A 13,633-nucleotide genomic window follows, 5' to 3' on the forward strand; every position below is an offset into this window, starting at 1 on the left:
GGGCTGCAGAGAACACTTAGGGAACAGAGTACTGCCTAGATCTGTCTCTCTTCTCTTGAACCCCCCCTTTTCTCCTGCTCACCTCTATCTCCTTCCTCCCTCTCCTCTTCTTCATGTAACTCTGTGAACCTCTCTGGGTATCCCTTGCTGTGGAGTATCCTTTCATCATTAACCTAGAAGTTTTATTATCAGTGCTGTATGGATGGAGAAGTCTTGAGGCTACCGGAAGAATAAGACTGAAATCCAGAGGCAAGAGGCTTAAGCCCAAAACCTGAGAACACCAGAGAACTCCTGACTACAGGGAACATTAAACAATAAGAGATCATCCAAAAGCCTCCATACCTACACTGAAGCCAACCACCACCCAAGAGCCAATAAGTTCCAGAACAAGACATACCATGCAAGTTCTCCAGCAATGCAGAAACATAGCCCTGAGCGTCAACATACAGGCTGCCCAAAGTCACACCAAATCCATAGACCCATCTCAAAACTCACTACTGGACACTCCATTGCACTCCAGAGAGAAGAAACTCAGCTCCACCCACCAGAACACTGACGCAAGCTTCCCTAACCAGCAAATCTCGACAAGTCAAACACCCAGCCCCACCCACTGGGAGAAACCTCCACAATAAAAAGGAACCACAGACTACCAGAATACAGAAAGGCCACCCCAAACACAGCAATCTAAATAAGATGAAAAGGCAGAGAAATACCCAGCAGGTAAAGGAACATGAAAAATCCCCACCAAGCCAAACAAAAGAGGAGGAGATAGGGAATCTACCTGAAAAAGAATTTAGAATAATGATAATAAAAATGATCCAAACTCTTGAAAACAAAATAGAGTTACAGATAAATAACCTGGAGACAAGGATTGAGAAAATGCAAGAAATGTTTAACAAGGACCTAGAAGAAATAAAAAAGAGTCAATTAAAAATGAATAATGCAATAAATGAGATCAAAAACACTCTGGAGGGAACCAACAGTAGAATAATGGAGGCAGAAGATAGGATGAGTGAGGTAGTAGGTAAAATGGTGGAAATAAATGAAGCAGAAAGGAAAAAAGAAAAAAATAATTAAAAGAAATGAGGACAACCTCAAGGACCTCTGGGACAAGGTGAAACGCCCCAACATTCAAATCATAGGAGTCCCAGAAGAAGAAGACAAAAAGAAAGGCCATGAGAAAATACTCGAGGAGATAATAGCCGAAAACTTCCCTAAAATGGGGAAGGAAATGGTGACGCAAGTCCAAGAAACCCAGAGAGTCCCAATCAGGATAAACCCAAGGCGAAACACCCCAAGACACATATTAATCAAATTAACAAAGATCAAACACAAAGAACAAATATTAAAAGCAGCAAGGGAGAAACAACAAATAATACACAGGGGGATTCGCATAAGGATAACAGCTGATCTTTCAATAGAAACTCTTTGGGCCAGAAGGGAATGGCAGGATATACTTAAAGTATACTTAAAATTCTCTTTCATTAAAGAGAATAACCTACAACCCAGATTACTGTACCCAGCAAGGATCTCATTCAAATATGAAGGAGAATTCAAAAGCTTTACAGACAAGCAAAAGTTGAGAGAATTCAGCACCACCAAACCAGCTCTTCAACAAATGCTAAAGGATCCTCTCTAGACAGAAAACACAGACAGGGTGTATGAACGTGAACCCAAAACAATAAAGCAAGTGGCAATGGGACCATTCTTATCAATAATAACCTTAAATGTAAATGGGTTGAATGCCCCAACCAAAAGACAAAGACTGGCTGAATGGATACAAAAGCAAGACCCCTATATATGCTGTCTACAAGAGACCCACCTCAAAACAAGGGACACATACAGGCTGAAAGTGAAGGACTGGAAAAAAATATTTCACAAAAATGGAGACCAAAAGAAAGCAGGAGCCGCAATACTCATATCAGATAAAATAGACTTTAAATAAAGGCTGTGAAAAGAGACAAAGAAGGACACTACATAATGATCAAAGGATCAATCCAAGAAGAAGATGTAACAACTATAAATATATATGCACCCAACATAGAAGCACCGCAATATGTAAGGCAAATGCTAACAAGAATGAAAGGGGAAATTACCAATAACACAATAATAGTGGGAGATTTTAATACCCCACTGACACCTACGGATAGATCAAATAAACAGAAAATTAACAAGGAAACACAAACTTTAAATGACACAATGGACCAGCTAGACCTGACTGATATCTATAGGACATTTCACCCCAAAACAATCAATTTCACCTTTTTCTTAAGTGCACACGGAACCTTCTCCAGAATAAATCACATCCTGGGCCATAAATCTAGCCTTGGCAAATTAAAAAAAAATTGAAATCATTCGGTCATCTTTTCTGACCACAATGCAGTAAGATTAGATCTCAATTACAGGAAAAAAAAACTATTAAAAATTCAAACATATGGAGGCTAAATAACACGCTTCTGAATAACCAACAAATCATAGAAGAAATCAAAATAGAAATCAAAATATGCATAGAAATGAATGAAAATGAAAACACAACAACCCAAAACCTATGGGACTCTGTAAAAGCAGTGCTAAGGGGAAGGTTTGTAGCAATACAGGCTTGCCTCAAGAAACAAGAAAAAAGTCAAATAAATAAGCTAACTCTACACCTAAAGCAACTAGAGAAGGAAGAAATGAAGAACCCCAGGGTTAGTAGAAGGAAAGAAATCTTAAAAATTAGGGCAGAATAAATGCAAAAAAACAAAAGAGACCATAGCAAAAATCAACAAAGCTAAAAGCTCGTTTTTTGAAAAGGTAAACAAAACTGACAAACTGTTAGCCAGACTCATCAAGAAACAAAGGGAGAAGAACCAAATTAACAAAATTAGAAATGAAAATGGAGAGATCACAACAGACAACACTGAAATACAAAGGATCATAAGAGACTACTACCAGCAGCTCTATGCCACTAAAATGGACAACTTGGAAGAAATGGACAAATTCTTAGAAAAGTACAACTTTCCAAAGCTGAACCAGGAAGAAATAGAAGATCTTAACAGACCCATCACAAGCACGGAAATCGAAACTGTAATCAGAAATCTTCCAGCAAACAAAAGCCCAGGGCCAGATGGCTTCACAGCTGAATTCTACCAAAAATTTAGAGAAGAGCTAACACCTATCTTACTCAAATTCTTCCAGAAAATTTCAGAAGAAGGCAAACTTCCAAACTCATTCTATGAGGCCACCATCACCCTAATTCCAAAACCTGACAAAGATGCCACAAAAAAAGAAAACTACAGGCCAATATCACTGATAAACATAGATGCAAAAATTCTTAACAAAATTCTAGCAAACAGAATCCAACAACATATTAAGAAGATCATACATCATGACCAAGTGGGCTTAATCCCAGGAATGCAAGGATTCCTTAATATCCACAAATCAATCAATGTAATACACCACATTAACAAATTGAAAGATAAAAACCATATGATTGTATCAATAGATGCAGAAACAGCCTTTGACAAATTTCAACATCCATTTATGATAAAAAAAAAAAACCTCTCCAGAAAGCAGGAATAGAAGGAGCCTCAACATACCTCAACATAATAAAAGCTATATATGACAAACCCACAACAAACATTATCCTCAATTGTGAAAAATTGAAAGCATTTCCCTTAAAGTCAGGAACAAGACAAGGGTGCCCACTCTCACCACTACTATTCAACATAGTATTGGAAGTGTTGGCCACAACAATCAGAGCACAAAAGGAAATAAAAGGGATCTAGATAGGAAAAGAAGAAGTAAAACTCTCACTGTTTGCCGACGACATGATCCTCTACATAGAAAACCCTAAAGACTCTACCAGAAAATTACTAAAGCTAATCAATGAATATAATAAAGTTGCAGGATATAAAATTAACACACAGAAATCCCTTGCATTCCTATACACTAACAATGAGAAAGCAGAAAGAGAAATTAAGGAAACAATACCATTCACCATTGCAACAAAAAGAATAAAATACTTAGGAGTATATCTACCTAAAGAAACAAAAGACCTATATATAGAAAACTATAAAACACTGATGAAAGAAATCAAAGAGGACACAGATAGAGAAATATACTGTGTTAATAGATTGGAAGAACCAATATTGTGAAAATGACTATACTACCCAAAGCAACCTATAGATTGAATGCAATCCCTATCAAGCGACCAACGGTATTTTTCACAGAACTAGAACAAATAATTTCACAATTTGTATGGAAATACAAAATACCTCGAATAGCCAAAGCAATCTTGAGAAAGAAGAATGGAACTGGAGGAATCAACCTGCCCGACCTCAGGCTCTACTACAAAAGCCACAGTCATCAAGACAGTATGGTACTGGCACAAAGACAGAAATATAGATCAATGGAGCAAAATAGAAAGCCCAGAGATAAATCCACATACCTATGGACACCTTATCTCTGACAAAGGAGGCAAGGATATACAATGGAAAAAGGACAACCTCTTTAACAAATGGTGCTGGGAAAACTGGTCAACCACTTGTAAAAGAATGAAACTAGAACACTTTCTAACACCATACACAAAAATAAACTCAAAATGGGTTAAAGATATAAATGTAAGACCAGAAACTATAAAAAAAGCTCCTAGAGGAGAACACAGGCAATACACTGTCTGACATAAATCACAGCAGGATCATTTATGACCCACCTCCCAGAATATTGGAAATAAAAGCAAAAATAAACAAATGGGACCTAATTAAACATAAAAGCTTTTGCACAACAAAGGAAACTATAAGCAAGGTGAAAAGACAGCCGTCAGAATGGGAGAAAATAATAGCAAATGAAGCAACAGACAAAGGATTAATCTCAAAAATATACAAGCAACGCCTGCAGCTCAATTCCAGAAAAATAAATGACCCAATCAAAAAATGGGCCAAAGAACTAAACAGACATTTCTCCAAAGAAGACATACAGATGGCTAACAAACACATGAAAAGATGCTCAACATCACTCATTGTCAGAGAAATGCAAATCAAAACCACAATGAGGTACCATTACACGCCAGTCAGGATGGCTGCTATCCAAAAGTCTACAAGCAATAAATGCTGGAGAAGGTGTGGAGAAAAGGGAACCTCTTACACTGTTGGTGGGAATGCAAACTAGTACAGCCACTATGGAGAATAGTGTGGAGGTTCCTTAAAAAACTGGAAATACAACTGCCATATGACCCAGCAATCCCACTTCTGGGCATACACACCAAGGAAACCAGATCTGAAAGAGACACATGTACCCCAATGTTCATCGCAGCACTGTTTATAATTGCCAGGACATGGAAGCAACCTAGATGCCCATCAGCAGACAAATGGATAAGAAAGCTATGGTACATATACACGATGGAATATTACTCAGCCTTTACAAAGAATTCATTTGAATCAGTTCTAATGAGATGGATGAAACTGGAGCCCATTATACAGAGTGAAGTAAGCTAAAAAGATAAAGACCAATAGAGTATACTAATGCATATATATGGAATTTTGAAAAGATGGTAATGATAACCCTATACGCAAAACAGAAAAAGAGACACAGATGTACAGAACAGAATTTTGGACTCTGTGGGAGAAGGCGAGGGTGGGATGTTCTGAGAGAATAGCATTGAAACAAGTATACTATCAAGGGTGAAACAGATCACCAGCCCAGGTTGGATGCATGAGACAAGTGCTCGGGGCTGGTGCACTGGGAAGACCCAGAGGGATGGGATGGGGAGGGAGGTGGGAGGGGGATTCAGGATGGGGAACACATGTAAATCCATGGCTGATTCATGTCAATGTATGGCAAAAACGACTACAATATTGTAAAGTAATTAGCCTCCAACTAATAAAAATAAATGAAAAAAAAAAAAACAACTAACACCAAAAAAAGATGTCCTTTTCATCATAGGAGTCTGGAATGCAAAAGTGGGAAGTCAAGAGATACCTGGAGTAATAGGCAAATTTGGTCTTGGAATACAAAAATGAAGCAGGGCAGACAGAGTTTTGCCAAGAGAATGCACTGGTTGTAGCAAACACCCTCTTTCAACAACACAAGAGATGACTCTACACATGGACATCACCAGATGATCAACAGTGAAATCAGACTGATTATAGTCTTTTAGCCGAAGATGAAGAAGCTCTATACAGTCAGCAAAAACAAGACCAGGAGGTGACTGTGGTTCAGATCATGAACTCCTTATTGATATTGAGTGGTTTGCGTTGGAAACAAACAGATATCATTCTGTCATTTTTGAGGTTTCACCCAAGTACTGCATTTTGGACTCTTTTGTTGACTATAAGGGCTACTCCATTTCTTCAACGGGATTCTTGTCCACAGTAGTAGATATAATGGTCATCTGAATTAAATTCACCGATTCTAGTCCATTTTAATTCACTGATTCCTAAAATGTTATTGTTCACCCTTACCATCTCCTGTTTGACCACTTCCAATTTACCTTGATTCATGGACCTAATATTCCATGTTCCTATGCAATATTGTTCTGTACAGCATCAGACTTTACTTCCATCACCAGTCACATCCATAACTGAACATTGTTTTCACTTTGGCTCTGTCTCTTCATTCTTCTCCACTCTTCTCCAGTAGCATATTGGGCACCTACCAACCTAGGGAGTTCACCTTTCAGTGCTGTTTCTTTTTGCCTTTTCATACTGTTCATGGGGTTCTCAAGGCAAGAATCCTGAAGAGGTTTGCCATTCCCTTCTCCAGTGGACCATGTTTTGTCAGAACTCTCCACCATGACCCATCTTGGGTGGCCCTACATGGCATGGCTCATGGTTTCTTTGAGTTAGACAAGGCTGTGGTCCATGTGATCAGTTTGATTAGTTTTCTGTGGTTGTGATTTTCATTCTGTCTGCCCTCTGACAGATAAGGATAAGAGGCTTCTGGAAGCTTCCTGATGGGAGAGACTGACTGTGGGGAAAACTGGGTCTTATTCTGATGGGTGAGGCCATGCTCAGTAAATCTTTAATCCAGTTTCCCGGTGATGGGTGTGGCTGTGTTGCCTCTGTGTTGTTTGACCTGAGACCAAACTATGGTGGAGGTAATGATAATAATGGCGACCTCCTTCAAAAGGTCCCATGCATGCACTGCTGCACTCAGTGCCCCCAACCCTACAGCAGGCCACCATCAACCCACACCTCCACTGGAATCTCCTGGAAACTCACAGGCAAGTCTGGGTCAGTCTCTTCTGGGATCACTGCTCCTTTCTCCTGGGTCCTAGTGCACACAAGGTTTTGTTTGTGCCCTCCAACTGTCTGTTTCCCCAGTCCTGTGTAAGTTCTTTAATCAAATCCCACTGGCCTGCATAGTCAAATTCCCTGGGGATTCTCAGTCCCTTTGCCAGATCCCCAGGTTGGGATATCTGTCACCTGATGTGAAGAACTGACTCATTGGAAAAGATCCTGACGCTGGGAAAGATTGAAGGCAGGAGGAGAAGGGGACTACAAAAGATGAGATGATTGGATGGCATCACTGACTTGATGGACATGAGTTTGAGCAAGCGTGAGGAGTTGGTGATGGGCCGGGAAGCCTGGCATGCTGCAGTTCATGGGGTGTCAAAGAATTATACACAACTGAGTGTCTGAACTTAGTTCTCCAGCAAAAAGAATAGAGTGGATGGATGGATAAAAAAACAATACTCAACTGTACTGTTGCCTACAAGAGACTCACTTCAGTTTTAAAGTTATACCTATGCTCAAAGTGAAGGGATGGTGAAAGGTATTCCATGAAAGTGGGAAACAAAAGGGAGCAGGAGTAGCTATACCAATATCAGACAAAATAGACTTTAAGCCAAAAATGGTAATTTGAGGCAAAGAAGGACATTATATAATGATAAATGTGTCAGTTCATTGAGATGATACAAAAATTGAGAATATTAATATATACCCACCCACCAGTGGAGCACCTGAGTATTTTGAGCAATCCTAACAGATCTGAAAGGCTAAACAGGCAACAACACGACAATGGTCGGGGACTTCATTACTCCACTTTCACAATGGATAGATTATCCACACAAAATCAACAAAACGAAAAAGGAAATGGACTTGAACCATACTGTAGACCAAGTGGAAACTTAACAGACCTATACAACATTCCATCTCTCAGCAGCAGTACACATTCTTCTCAAGTGCAAATGGAACATCTTCTAGGATGGATCATATGATATCTCATGAAACATCTCTAAGCAAATTTAAGATTGAAACCACACCAAGTATCTTTAGCGACTACAATGGTATGAAATTAGAAATCAGTAATAGGAACAAAGCTGGAAAATTCACAAATATCTGGATATTAAATAGCACACTCCTGAACAACTAATGGGTCAAAGAAGAAGTAAAATGGTATGTGTCAAAACATCACAAAACTAATGAAAACAGAACCACAATGTACTACAAAAGCAGTTCTTTTTTTTTTTTTTTGCATTTGTATATTTTTTTATTTATTTTTTTCATTTATTTATATTAGTTGGAGGCTAATTACTTTACAATATTGTAGTGGTTTTTGCCATACATTGATATGAATCAGCCATGGATTTACATGTGTTCCCCATCCTGAACCTCCCTCCCACCTCCCTCCCCATCCCATCCCTCTGGGTCATCCTTGTGCACCAGCCCTGAGCACTTGTCTCATGCATCAAACCTGGACTGGCGATCTGTTTCACAATTGATAATATACATGTGTCAATGCTATTCTCTCAGATCATCCCCCCCTTCACCTTCTCCCACAGAGTCCAAACGTCTGTTCTATACATCTGTGTCTCTTTGTTTGTCTTGCATATAGGGTTATCATTACCATCTTTCTAAATTCCATATATATGCATTAGTATACTCTATTGGTGTTTATCTTTTTAGCTTACTTCACTCTGTATAATGGGCTCCAGTTTCGTCCACCTCATTAGAACTGATTCAAATGTATTCTTTTTAATGGCTGAGTAATATTCCATTGTGTATATGTACCACAGCATTCTTATCCATTTGTCTGCTGATGGGCATCTAGGTTGCTTCCATGTCCTGGCAATTATAAACAGTGCTGCGATGAACATTGGGGTACATGTGTCTCTTTCAGATCTGGTTTCCTTGGTGTGTATGCCCAGAAGTGGGATTGCTGGGTCATATGGCAGTTCTATTTCCAGTTTCTTAAGTATTCTCCACACTATTCTCCATAGTGGCTGTACTAGTTTGCATTCCCACCAACAGTGTAAGAGGGTTCCCTTTTCTCCACACTCTCTCCAGCGTTTATTGTTTGTAGACTTTTGGATAGCAGCCATTCTGAGCGGCGTGAAATGGTACCTCGTTGTGGTTTTGATTTGCATTTCTCTGACAATGAGTGATGTTGAGCATCTTTTCATGTGTTTGTTAGCCATCTGTATGTCTTCTTTGGAGAAATGTCTGTTTAGTTCTTTGGCCCATTTTTTGATTGGGTAGTTTATTTTTCTGGAATTGAACTGCAGGAGTTGCTTGTATATTTTTGCAATTAATTCTCTGTCCGTTGCTTCATTTGCTATTATTTTCTCCCATTCTGACGGCTGTCTTTTCACCTTGTTTATAGTTTCCTTTGTTGTGCAAAAGCTTTTATGTTTAATTAGGTCCCATTTGTTTATTTTTGAAAAGCTGTTATAAGAAAGAAGTTTATAGTGATATATGAATACATTAAGAAACAAGAAAGAGGGCTTCCCTGGTGGCTCAGTGGAAAAGAATCTGCTTGCCAATGCAGGATACACGGGTTCACTCCCTGATCTGGGAGGATTCCACAAGCCACAGAAAAACTAAGCCTGTGCACTACAAGTATAAGCCTGTGCTCTAGAGCCCAGGAGCTGCAACTACTGAGTCTGTGCACCTAGAGCCTGTGCTCCACAACAAGAGAAGCCACAGCAATTGGGGGCCCACACACCGCAACTAGAGAGTAGCCCCCCACTTACCACAACTAGAGAAAAGCCTGCACATCAACGGAAACCCAGCATAGCAAAAATAAATAAAGGAATGAAATTATATTTTTAAAAAGAAACAAGAAAGATATCAAATAAACAACCTTATGGAATAAGAGAAAAAAAATCTAAGTGCACACTTAGAAATAGAAGGAAATAACAAAGATCAGAGAAGAAAAAAAATGAAATAGAGACCAGAGAATAAATAGAAAAAGATCAATGAAAATAAGAGCTGGCTTTTTGAAATGATAAGCAAAGTTGACAAACTTTTTACTAGATTAACTCAGAAAAAAAAGTTCAGACAAATAAAATCAGAAATAAGTGACATTATAATGACACCACAGAAATACAAAGGATTGTGAGAGACAAATATGAACAACCATACACAATCAAATTGGAAATCTAGGAATTGATAAATTCCTAGAAATATGCAATTTACCAAGACTGAATCATGTAGAAATAGAAAATATGAACAGACCAGTTGTGAGTAAGGAGATTAAATCAGTGAAGACAAAAAACTCTCATCAAAGCCCAAGACCAGATGGTTCCAATTGTGAATTCTACCAATCATTTAAGGAAGAATTAATGTCAGTCCTTCTCAAACTCTTCCAAAAAATGAAAAAGGAGGGAATACTTCCAAACTCATTTCACAAGGCCAGTGTTATCTGATACCAAGGTCACAGAACGACACTACAAGAAAACTATAGACTAATGTCACTGATGTCACTGAAATTCTCAACAAAATAGCAGACCAAACTCAACAGCACATGAAAAGAAGTATACCACAACCAAGTGAGAACTATCCTTGAGAGGCAAGGTTGGTTCAACATGTTTAAATCAATAAATGTGATATACCACATTAAAAATGAAAAATTAAAATCATATGATCATTTTGATATATGCAGAAAAAGTATTTGACAAAATACATCATTTCAGGATAAAAATGCTGAACAAGTTGGGTATAGAAGGAATAACTTCAACATAATAAAGGCCTTATATGACAAGCCCACCATCAGCATCATACTAAACAGCGAAAAGTCATGTCACACATGACAAAAAAATGTCTGGGAAATTGTTCTAATTTAAAGAACTCTAAAGAGATCATCGAAAAAGCAAGAGAGTTTCAGAAAAACATCTATTTCTGCTTTATTGACTATGCCAAAGCCTTTGTGTGAATCACAATAAAATGTGGAAAATTCTGAAAGAGATTGGCTTACCAGACCACCTGACCTGCCTCTTGAGAAACCTATATGCAGGTCAGGAAGCAACAGTTAGAACTGGACATGGAACAACAGACTGGTGCCAAATAGGAAAAGGAGTACGTCAAGGCTGAATATTGTCACCCTGCTTATTTAACTTATATGCAGAGTACATCATGAGAAACGCTGGGCTGGAGGAAGCACAAGCTGGAATCAAGACTGCTGGGAGAAATATCAATAACCTCAGATATGCAGATGACACCACCCTTATGGCAGAAAGTGAAGAGGAACTAAAGAGCCTCTTCATGAAAGTGAAAGAGGAGAGTGAAAAAGTTGGCTTAAAGCTCAACACTCAGAAAACAAAGATCATGGCATCTGGTCCCATCACTTCATGGCAGATAGATGGGGAAACAGTGGCAGACTTTATTTTTCTGGGCTCCAAAATCACTACAGATGGAGATTGCAGCCATGAAATTAAAAGACACTTACTCCTTGGAAGGAAAGTTATGACCAACCTAGACAGCATATTAAAAAGCAGAGACATTACTTTGCCAAGAAAGGTCTGTCTAGTCAAGGCTATGGTTTTTCCAGTGGTCATGTATGGATGTGAGAGTTGGACTATAAAGAAAGCTGAGTGTCGAAGAATTGATGCTTTTGAACTGTGGTGTTGGAGAAGACTCTTGAGAGTCCCAGCAAGGAGATCCAACCAGTCCATCCTAAAAGAGATCAATCCTGGGTGTTCATTGGAAGGACTGATGTTGAAGCTGAAACTCCAGTACTTTGGCCACCTGATGTGAAGAGCTGACTCATTTGAAAAGACCCTGATGCTGGGAAAGATTAAGGGCAGGAGGAAAAGGGGACAAGAGACAATGAGATGGCTGAATGATATCCTCGACTCAGTGGACATGGGTTTGGGTGGACTCTGGTAGTTGGTGATGGACAGGGAGGCCTGGCATGCTGCGGTTCATGGGGTCGCAAAGAGTTGGACATGAGTGAGTGACTGAACTGAACTGAACTGAAAGAAACACGGAAACTGAATGCAATGCATGTTCTTTGATTGGAAGCAGAATTTTAAAAATAGGTACAAAGAACCATATTGGGACACATGAATTTTGAATGAATGCCTACAGTAGATAATTATATTGCCTCAAAGTTAAATTTGCTAAGTTTGAAAACTGCTTAGGATATTGTAGCAATCAATATGTAAAAGAATGAAATTAGAACACTTCCTAACACCATACACAAAGATAAACTCAAAATATATTAAAGACCTAAATGTAAGATCAGAAACTACAAAATTCTTAGAGGAAAACATAGGCAGAACACTCGACATAAATCAAAGCAAGATCCTCTATGGCCCACCTCCTAGAGTAACAGAAGTAAAAACAAAAATAAACAAGTGGGACCTGATTTAACTTAAAGCTTTTGCACAGCAAAGGAAACACTAAGCAAGGTGAAAAGACAACCCTCAGAATGGGAGAAAATAATAGCAAATGAAACAACTGACAAAGGATTAATTTCCAAAATATACAAGCTGCTCATACAACTCAAAAGGAGATAAACAAAGAAACCAATCAAAAAGTGGGGAAAAGACCTAAACAGACATTTCTCCAAAGAAGACATACAGATGGCTAACAAACACATGAACAGATGCTCAACATCACTCATTATTAGAGAAATACAAATCAAAACTACAATGAGATATCACCTCACACTGGTCAGAATGGTCATCATCAAAAAGTCTACAAACAATAAATTCTGGAGAGGGTGTGGAGGAAAGGGAAGCCTCTTGCAGAGTTGGTAGGAATGTAAATTGACACAGCCACTATGGAAGACAGTATGGAGATTCCTTAAAAAATTAGGAATAAAACCACCATATGACCCAGCAATCCCACTACTAGGCATATACCCTGAGGACACCAAAATTGGAAAAGACACATGTACCCCAACGTTCATTGCAGCACTGTTTACAATAGCTAGACATGGAAGCAACCTAGATGTCCATCAACAGACGAATGGGTAAAGAAGCTGTGGTACATATCTGCAATGGAATATTACTCAGCCATAAAAAGGAATGTATTTGAATCAGTTCTAATGAGGTGGATGAACCTAGAACCTACTATACAGAGAGAAGTAAGTCAGAAAGAGAAAGATAAATATCATATACACTAATGCATATATATGGAATCTAGAAAGATGGTATCAATGAATTTATTTGCAGGGCAGCAGTGGAGAAACAGACATAGAGAACAGACTTATGGACACGGGGGAAGGGGAGGAGAGGGTGAGATGCATGGAGAGTGTAATATGGAAGCTTGCATTACCATAAGTAAAATAGATGGCCAGTGATAATTTTCTGTATGTCTCAGGGAACTCAAACAGGGGCTCTGTACCAACCTCTGTATACAACCTAGAGGGGTGGGATGGGGAGGGAGATGGGAGGGAGGTTCAAGAGGGAGGGACATATGTATACCTA

The sequence above is a fragment of the Cervus elaphus genome, chromosome X (genome assembly GCF_910594005.1).
Source record: "Cervus elaphus chromosome X, mCerEla1.1, whole genome shotgun sequence".
In the NCBI taxonomy this organism is placed as follows: Eukaryota; Metazoa; Chordata; class Mammalia; order Artiodactyla; family Cervidae; genus Cervus; species Cervus elaphus.